Source organism: Seriola dumerili, unplaced genomic scaffold (genome assembly GCF_002260705.1).
Source record: "Seriola dumerili isolate Sdu_G_001 unplaced genomic scaffold, Sdu_1.0 BDQW01000187.1, whole genome shotgun sequence".
NCBI classification, from domain to species: Eukaryota; Metazoa; Chordata; class Actinopteri; order Carangiformes; family Carangidae; genus Seriola; species Seriola dumerili.
In genome coordinates, this window is record NW_019174442.1 from 2,774,163 (window position 1) to 2,784,507 (window position 10,345).

The following is a 10,345-nucleotide window of genomic DNA, read 5'->3' on the forward strand; positions in this document are numbered from 1 at the left end:
CCGAAGAGATACGTTTCAGCTAACCTGACCCCAGACATCTTTTTCAGTAGTTATGGTCTGATCTATAAATATTCCGTCGTGAAGACAGATGACATGTCTGTACTGGAGAGGTGTCACAATGCCTCTTCATTGATCTCTGTGATTCCTGCAGCGCCGCCTTCCTCTTGATGTCCTTTCACCCTCAATTATGGCCACTCCTGTGCCATTTAAGTGTCTGTCTTTGTAATTGTTATTTTCATTATTGACCAATCTGCCTTTTATTTTGTCGATTAATCATAAATTGGTTTCCCTGTTGTAATTTTACCAGTAAAAGATGAGGTCCTCAGATGTCTTGTTTAGTCCAAAACCCAGAGAGAATCAGTTTAATATCATGTTTGACAAAGAAAAGCATCAAACGTCAGATGTGAAGAAGCTGGTATCAGCAAATCTTCGGTATCTTTTGCTTTAAAAAATGCCTGAAACAATAATTTGATAATCAGAAAATGCTTGCTGATTAACTTTCTATTAATGAATTGATTACTGACTTTTTAATTCAGCACCATTAAGTCGTTTTCTCATCTAGGACTCAGAGTCTCGTGGATTTCTTCTTCTTGTTTGCAACTTCTGGGGCTCTTGACTCAAAAAGCACCTTTGCTCGTTGAGTCAGACTTTTTAAAAATCCCTTTTTGTTTATAAAGTAAAGACACACCCTGTTTGTTTACTTTTTTGGTGATTGTTGTTGGCTTAACCATTTGAAGTTGTGATATGACCTTGTTTTTCTTTCCACGAATATTGACATAAACTTTGAGTATATTCAGAAAATGTGTAAAGAGGGAAATAAAAGGGAAAGACATTTAAACACTTAAAACAAATTAAAGTCAAGAAACAAATTAGAAAATAAGTTTAATGGCAGGAAAAAAAGAAATGAAATTGTGGAAATAACAGAAAAACATAGGGAATCATTTTAAAACAGTCAGAAAAAAACTTATTTTTTCAGTTTCCAGTCTGTGATTTAACAAAAAGACCTGGAAAGGAGGACTAGTGATGCGTCTCCTGCGTGATGAACAGATGTTGTGTGTGGGATAGTTTTACTATACTCGTGGCGTCTGAAGAAGGAGCCCACTGTACTTGTGGGGTCCGTCGGCTTCGTGCTGGACGCCAGGATGGCTGTTTGAGGACTTTGAAGACTTGGCTTTAGGGTCGGGCGTTCAGGTGTGATGGTTCAGGTAAGGGGCTAGGGATTGTAATATGTGTGAATGAACGGGTCCCCACGACTAAGTAAAAACAAGGACGTGTGTGTGTGTTTGAAAAGTCTACACAACGACTCCACAGTCATCTGTCATTTGAAAACCACCACACAATGTGAAGGTGAGAGAAGTAATTTCTCTGTCTAAATTGGGTTTTCCACACTCTTATTTGAATGCTGGGTAAATATCTCAGTTCTGGCGAGTGAAGAAGGAGAATGTGCTGCAGTCTTTATCAGGATTATCACAGCTAACATTACCATTCGTGGTTCATGTGACTGTGCTTGTTTAATCCGCCGTGATGACTTCCGTAGAGCTACGTGGTGATGTTAGAGAGGCTTTTCAGAGGCAGAGATGCGGACGGCAATGTGAAATGAGGGAGGCTTGTGTGTGGAGAGGGAGCAGAGATACCGGCTAATCCTGCCTGCATCGCACTGGCACCGGAGTTTTTGTTTTAAAAACACTTTAGAAAGTGAGAGGGAGAGAAGCAGGAAGGAAAATGTTGTAGTTGTGCATCTGTTTGTCTGGAAGCTGGAGACAGAACTAGGAAAAAGCACATTGAGCTTTTACACTTACAGGATGCTCATCATGTCTGTCATCTGTGAATTTGGTGTCTACATTCGGATGAACTGTTTCCTCTCGCTAACTTTTGTCTAGTGATAAGACGATTGTCAATACTACTGTAGATGAATGCCCGAGCTGCCAGTGAATATTTGCATGGACAACATTTACTCTGCATTTGTAAATATTTCTGTGTCATCAACGGCTTCAATGTCTAAATACTGATTTGGAACTGAAACCATCCAGTTAACTCGTTTCATTTCAGTGTTGTTGTTAGCTATTGTATCTTTGTCTAAGAAGATCAAATAAACATGAGCTTCTTTGCTTTATCGCTGTGTTATTTACATGAATTCTGTTGCCATGTTAGTGGCATGACTTGTTGGATGTGAGTGTCCGTGTGTCTTATGGCAGGTCGGTCAGATATCTCAACAACTACTGCATGGATTGGCATTAAATTTGGTGCAAACATTCATGGTCCCCAGAGGATGAAATCCCCTGATTTTAATCTAGTGCCATCATGAGGTCAAAGTTTCAGACTGATTACTTTTATGACCAAATACCTGAATAACTAACAGCATTCCCATCAGCCTCAGCTGCATAGGCGGAACGAGTGGGCAGCTTATATGGCTCCAGCCCCGGATTTTTTCCCAAAAGCCCTGAATTCTTTCTTCGCTACTGGGGAAAATATCGCCATCTATAGGTCGCCCGACATACAGCAGAAAAACATGTGACCGTTTCATTTTTGGCCCTTTAAGTTTACGTTAAGACTCGAATGTGTCCGATGTCTGGCTCCACCCCTGCTCAGCTGTAATTTTCCTTCAGTGTCAATTAGCAAATGTCCTGATTTGTCTATCACACAAATAAAGCGCACTTTCCACCAGTCCCCCAATATTTGTGATAAGTTGCAATTTTAAAGAGTTTTCTTGCAATTTTGCCAGAGAAGAAGGGTTAGTAATAGAAAAGAGGAAAATGTTTATAGAGGAACCTCCGACTCCCCGACTAGCTAACTGCACTCAATGGCCATTTCTTCCTGAAATCCAAAGAGGTTACTGAAGTAATTTTTTTTTCTGACTGGAGCATAATCACTGCTAAGGAAACAAAAGTGGAGCAGGGCAACTATCTCTGGTAATAAGTGGATATTGTGTTGTACGTTTATTGTTGTTGTTGCTGTTCTATTCTATAAAATATCTGTATGGAGAAAAAAAAAGGTTCCTTAAACAGTCTCAAATTTTCACTCTTGCCTTGCAACTTTTAAATATTACTCTAATTACAACTTTTAGCTTTGGAAGATTTGGAAAAGTCACAGCAAATTCATTCTTGACGTGTCACAGTCACTTTCACTTTCACAGAGGTCTGAGACTCTGTCCTCAGGTAATATAGATTTGGGGTTGAATATTATTAATAATTTAACTTTCATTGTAAACACCTGGCTTTGGTTTACTTCATCCATTTTGCATTCAATTAGACTGTTGACAACCGAACAGCTGATGAACTAATTTGGCTCGAACAACTTGACATTGCTTTGACATTGTGTTTTTCTTTGTTGTTTTTTTTGACTTTGTCACTTTGCTTTGCAGCTGTATTTGAGCCCGTCTGCAGTCTCCTGCCAGGCTTCGTTTTGTATAACTCATTTTTATTTTGCATACCAAATGAGGCCGGCCAATGACTGATGCACTCCCACTCTACTTTATATTCACAACACCTGCTGCAGCCTGTGTAGGGCTTTTGCTTTGGCCGGCCAACTGGTCGGCCAAAACAGAAAAGACTCTTGGTTTGTTTAAGAGATGAGCTGGGATGTTTTCAACTTGTTGAAAGGAGGAAAAAGTAAATATGTTTTTTTTTTTCCTCCACCATAAATGTGAAAGTATTTTAAGGATGATGAAGGCTTGAATAAAATCCCAGTCCATTTCTTACTGTGAGAAAATACCATTAAAACTTACCTTTCTCAAACCAGCACAATATCGTCTGTTAAACCTGCGACTGTGGACGATCTGAAAGGATCAACATGCGTCATCCAACCTGTAACAACCCTCTTCCCACCAAGGCCGGACATGGCCTTTATTTAGCCGTGAAGATGAGAATGAAATTTAATATTTCTCATGCTCATTGACATTCTTGAACATTTTCCTCTCTAATCTAAAAAATTAAAAAGAGCAACAGAGACAGGGGGAGCACAAATCTCTACAGCTGAACTATTGGGTTATTTCTTTCATAACATGTAATTCTATGTAAATCTGTGACTTAGCAACAACGTGTATGGAGCTATAGTCTCTGAGCAGACACAGCCTGTGCAGCAGTCTCGTATTCACTGGGTCAGACACAGTTTTAATGCGCTTTTGCTATAACACAAGCCTCCAATTTGGAAGTGGTGTACTGGCAGATTAAGGGGTTTGAGCTATTATTATTTCCTGTATCAACTTTGCTGGGAGAACATCAGTTGGAGCACTTCTGAACAAACATGAAGGTCTCCTAGCTTAAATCGTCAATACAAGAGATGAACAGTTGTTTTAGGGAATATCTGGTTCTGGAGAGAAAGCAGCTGCGAACTCCAAGGAGCATTTCCATCAGAAACATCCACGGAGTATAAAATATCATCGCTTCATGTGAAATATTAATAAGATGGAATGAGTCCACCGTCAGATTCTGGGTCAGTTGGAAGAATTCATCAACACTGTCACAATTTTATGTTTCCTATTTACAACAACAGCTCTGATTCGCACCTTCTGACTGGTTGCTTCTCCATGGTAACGGCAGCCGAGGCTCATGGCTATCTATAAGTACACTGAACAAAAATATAAACGCAACATTTTTGTTTTTGCTCCCATTTTTCACTTTTTCTAAGCCCACATGAGGCTTGTTTGTTGTTCACAACTGTGTTTGAATCCGTGTTAGTGAGCATTTATCGTCCATTCGCCTGACAGGTGTCACCTATCAAGACGCTGACTGCACAGCATGATTTTTGCACAGGTGTGACTTGGGCTGCTCCCAAGAATATGCCACTTTTAAAATGTGTAGTTTTATAATTTATGGATCTCACATGACTTGGGCTACAGATGAGCACTTTTTTTAGGGTGGGGTGGGGGTGGGGTGGGGTGGGGTGGGGGTCGTGGATCAGAAAACGAGAGCTTCATGCAGTGCAACACGTCCTTTGCACAGTTACTTGTGGCCTTCATCAGGTCACAAGCCGAGACACGTATGTGTAATTATAAAGTTCTTTTGTATACTGTAAGTGTTGCTGATGTTCTGACCTCAATAATCATGCTGTGTAATCAGCATCTTGATATACCACACCTGTCAGGTGGAGGGATTATCCTTGGCAGAAAACAGGTGCTCACTAACATGGATTTAAACAAATTTAAGAGGAATAAGCCGTTTGTGTTTATAGAAAAAATCTTAGATCTTTAATTTCAACTCATGAAACACTAGAGTATTTTTGTTCAATATATGTGAAGGTCACATATTGTTTAAAGGTAGATTTCTATGTGTTGTTTGATTATAGATCGGGTCTAGGTTCTATATTTATACTGTGAAATATTAAAGCCTCAGTCCACAGAGAAATGCACACAGCCTGTATTCAGAAACTGAGCCTTAAAACCAGCCGTCACGACTTCTGTAACTTTGTGATGTCACAGCAAAGCAGTCACCACTCTCAACCATGCCCCAAGCCCCGCCCACCCAGACCCACCATCCAACCTTGCAAGATTTGGTTTCTCTGAGTGTTTACCTGAAATCTGCTGTATTTTTATTCGATCATTCAGAAAACAGTCTGCTAACCTGTTGTTAGTGGAGCTCCAGAGAGAGGAGATGTAAAATCCACAAATATATCTTCTTATGGATATTAACACGTCAAATAAAACACTGGGAAGTGTAAAATATGGGACCTTTAAAGCCATTCACTAACCTGATGCCAAAAACATGATTTCTCAGCAAAACTGAAATAATGAAAAACCGACAGCTTCACTAAATACTCCGAGAGACTGTGGAGTTTTTCTGTTGAGAAACATTTCATGTCATTACAAGAACACTCTGCGATGGGAATTTAGCGTGGTAAGAAATACTTCTGGATGGGTTGAGCGTCTGGGCAATTTAATTAGCTGTTTGAAAATTGAAAATTGTTATTCAAGACCTTTTTTTTTTATTATTATTATTATTTCATTTTTCTGTTTGTGTTTTTAGTGATAGATACACAGACTTTTCAACATTTCTTTGTCAACCTCTTAAAATGCTAAAAAGAAAAAGAGGAAACGAGATGCTAGTGTTCAGGCCGTGGTCACCTTGAATATGAATGAAAGATTATCCTGCAACATGCAGACTGACTTGTTTACGAGAGGTCTCAGCACAGCACAGGCTTGTTTTGTTTATTGGGCCGCCTGAAGCATTACCCTTCCAGAAAACTGCATCCTCATGCAGTTTGGAAGCAGGACTTTTTTATTATTTTTTTATTTTTTTCAATTAATTGCACAGCCCACACCCTAAAGAATATGACAAACAACAGAGCTCCTCTACATAAAGACTTCTGGTTTATGTGTAGCTTCGCCTTGTGCTGCTCATTTCACTGAAGTGGCTTCGTTTCCATTATCGACGGCAGGTTTTTTTTTTTTTCTATTATTGACCCCAAGAAATGTTTGTTTTCTTTGTGCTACAGCCAACCTCCACACAATTACCTTGAATACAATCTCCACATGAATAATGTTAAGAAACATCAATGAAAGGGAGTGATTGTGACTCTCGTTCCCTTTTTTAAAGATCCAACAATGAAGAGGCTGATTACTGTAGCAACAACTTGTGAATTTCAGTGCATTGCAGGAGTTAGTATGTGATGAAGTGTTGGAGTTCAGTTTCTTGAAAAGTCTGGGGGGGGGGTTAGTTTTAGGTTACCAGAACAGACAGCAGCAGTGTTGTGGCTTGGGTGAAGTTGATCAAAACACAGTGGAACCACAGAAGCAGTGGATGGATTTCATGCCAACAAGAGTTCCCTGGAGATATGAGCATTCAAGTCTTTTCTGGTTGCTACCAGTGAAGCTATTATCTCTGTATCTCTGAGACGTTCAAACATGAATTGGCCTTGCTCAGAAATATCTCTCATTTTTTAGGACTCCTCATGTGTTTCCCCCCCTGATCAACAAATGGGGCTCTGCTCTGCTAGTGACCAGGCCTTTGCTGTTTGTTCCCAGACTGTGTCTCTCACGTTAATAACATCTTTAACTTCTTCTAAAACATTATTATATAACAAAGCCTCTCTGGGTATATGTTCTTTATGTTTGTCGTGGTGTTTGTTACATTTTCATTTACTTTTAACATACATGTTTTCCTTTTTGTATTTTTATTTCATCAGCTGTGGTTACATGCACACATCTCTTTACTCCCATTGTAGATTTCAGGTCAGCTGTTTACATGAGGTAATATGGTCTGCTGATTACACGCACCAACTGATTGAGGTATCTATACTGTATGAAGCATTTTTAAATTTATATATTTTAAACCAATTATGATCCAAATATTAGGCTCCATGTTAACCTACCTACTGTCTGCTTGCATTATTCCTTTCCCTCTAAGGCAAGGCAAGTTTATTTACATAGTGCTTTACAGAGGCATGGAAATACATAGAAAATAGGACATTAATGTGACATTAAAATAGCATTTCAAAACAAATTTAATAAGATAAATCATATCAAAATTGCATGAAATCAGGTAGGAAACTAATAACTTTTTTCTAAGAAATCTACTGTACAAATAAAATTGTATTATTAGATTCAAGATTGAAAGGTTTTATTTGTCATATTCTAAGTTGACAAGTCCAATGAAATAAAGGATGGCTTCCTCTTGAGAATTATGATTAAAAACAAAAACGATAAAAAATCAAGTACTAGAATACATTACTAAGTTCATGTCGGCCTGATGTGTATGAGGGTTGTACGCTGTCTCAGTTTCATTATGGTTTTATGATAATTTTCCAGTTTAATTATGTTCTTCCTCTGTGAATGATTCTCATGATTGTTGAATCTCAGTTACACAAAGCTTTTTTTTTTTTTTTAATGAACTTTGGATAAATTGTAAACAACTAAATCTCTCTCAATGTATCACCATCATAATCTTTTCAGAAGCACTGTGTGCATTTTAGTTGCACTGTTTTGACCCTGAGCTACGAACCAGAAGCAGCTACTCACCATCAACTAATGATGTGAACAACAGTTGTTTGTGACATGGATGCAAGAAAACTATGAACTCAGTCGTACAAGCGGTGACTCTTTGACTAACTGACTGCATGACTAGCTAAATGGCTCTCCTACTCACTGAATGTCTGACCGCCTTGCTTGTTGACTGACTGCTCTTACATCTCCCTCCAGACGGATGACAGCTGATTTCTTCTTGGTGGCTTTGACCTGAGTGGGCAGCGGGGTGAATGAATGTGTGTCCTTTGGTGTTCTGGGAGCACTTAGGTTGAGCTTGCCTCTTTTTTTTTTTTTTTTTTTTTTTTTTTTTTTTTTCTTTTCTTTTTTTACGTGGTGCTGCGGGGTATTGACGGGGTTGTGGAGCGTGATATTAGGTGCAGGTCTTCGCACCAGGATGCCTCAGAGCCTTAACGATCTCGAAGCATCGCTGACCCGCCAGCAGTGACTGACAGGAGTCGCTCAGCTGGAAGAAAACGTTGCTCTGGGCTATGACTCCCACTAGCTGGACAATGGGAAGAGAGTCAGAGGGTAAACCTGCAGTCTGAAAAACACGGGGAATATAGTTCATACTCAAGCATACATACAGAACTCTGTGTCCCTTATTGTTTAATAATGAAATGAGACGGGTCACCCTGTCTGAAGAGGTTTTAGTGAAGTGAAAGGTGGCTGTGGCTCAGGAGGGGTCGTTCACTAATTTGATCCCCGGCTCCTCCAGACCTCATCTCGAAGGGTCCCGGGGTGATGTCTGAGTGTGTGTGTGTGAGAATGGGTGAATGTGAACTGCAGTGTGAAGCGCTTTCAGCTTATGCAGCCAGATGTGGCTCTTTGAGACACATCTGCTGCGCACATTTGCAGCCAGGATGAACATGAAATAAAATAAACCTACATAAGCTGCATAAAAAGTAATAATACATAAAAAAACATGATATAAATTTCTAAAACATGCTAAAAACCTATAACATAAGCTTGAAAAAATTTACAGACTGATTTCTTAGCCATATTTTCCACTGAAAAGCAGTAGTTAATTTTATGTTTATGCATCAGACTATTTTGTGGAAACTGATAATTTAATGCATTAGTTTTTCAACTGTTCCATTCAAGTTCAAACCAGAACAAAATGTTAAAAACTGTAAGACTGCTGCTACTTTTACGTTTCATAACCTTTTTTTTTTTTCCCTGATTTGTTTTTGCCAAAATTAAAAGCCAGAGAAAAATGTGCAGACAAAATGTCTCAAAAAGTCTATTTGATTTACATGAGATTGATCTGCTGGTTTATGGGCACAGTGATTGATTTACTTTGCATTTTAAAACCATTTTGAGGTCTGCTTTTCAGCCAGTGAAACCAAGGACACCGTCACACACTTCCTGCACATCAGTATTTACCATTTGATATGTCTATCCCGGCTTTATCGTAACCACCCTGTGGTGTGTCAGTGCCACATTTTACAAAATGCACAGATGTGATTATTTTCCCCAAATACAAACATCGTATCTCCCAGTGAAACTAGTTTAAAGATTAATATCGCTCTCTCTGTCCAGTATCTCTGTTAACAATATTACACTCGGCCAGTAAATCAGTCACAGTGGTGACCTCTGACCCCTGCAGTGGGGTTATTCTGTGTGTAATCATTCTGTGAATTCGACCCCACAGATTTGTTTCGTCTCTCTTCCTTGTCGTCGGGTGCAGCAGCACCATAAATACCCCACATCTCTGGCTGTTATTCCATTTCTCTGTGAGTGCTGCACTAAATTTATGAAGGCAGTAAAGATCTCTCTGCGGTTGCTCTGCAGATTTTCTCCACACAGCATGTATCTCTGCTGCCCGGCTCAGGACGCCGTGATCAGGAACAGGGGAATTTATATCAGAGGCAGCGATAACCTCTGCTCTCCAGCCCTCTGACCATCCATATCCAGGCTAACGATTTCCTCTCTGTCTGCCTCACTCCTTTCTTCTCGCCTTTTCTGTGTCTCTGTTTCCTGGACGTCTCTTTTCTTTGTCACTGCCAACACCTGCTTCCTCTCAACCAATCTCCTGCTGACAAAAAAAAAACGTCTTTCTTTTGTGAAAGTTACAATACAGAAGGGCTTCTCTTTGTCGCCTTTATTCTCAAGTTGTGATGTTCGGCTGTAATTTAAGTTCAGTACGAGTTATGATGTAAAGAAAAACAAACATGGCGTTAAGTAAAAACTCACAAGAAAAGTAATATTTCTACACTTGATTTCTTTTCTCTCATGCTTCAAATGTCATTTTTGAGTTCAAATATCAGACCCAAATGATTATTTTTTCCAAATAGTCGATTAATCACCTAAAATTACATCCATTATAACTCCACTATACTGTGTAAGTAAAGTAAGGCAAATCCTCACAATTGAGAAGCTGGAATGAGA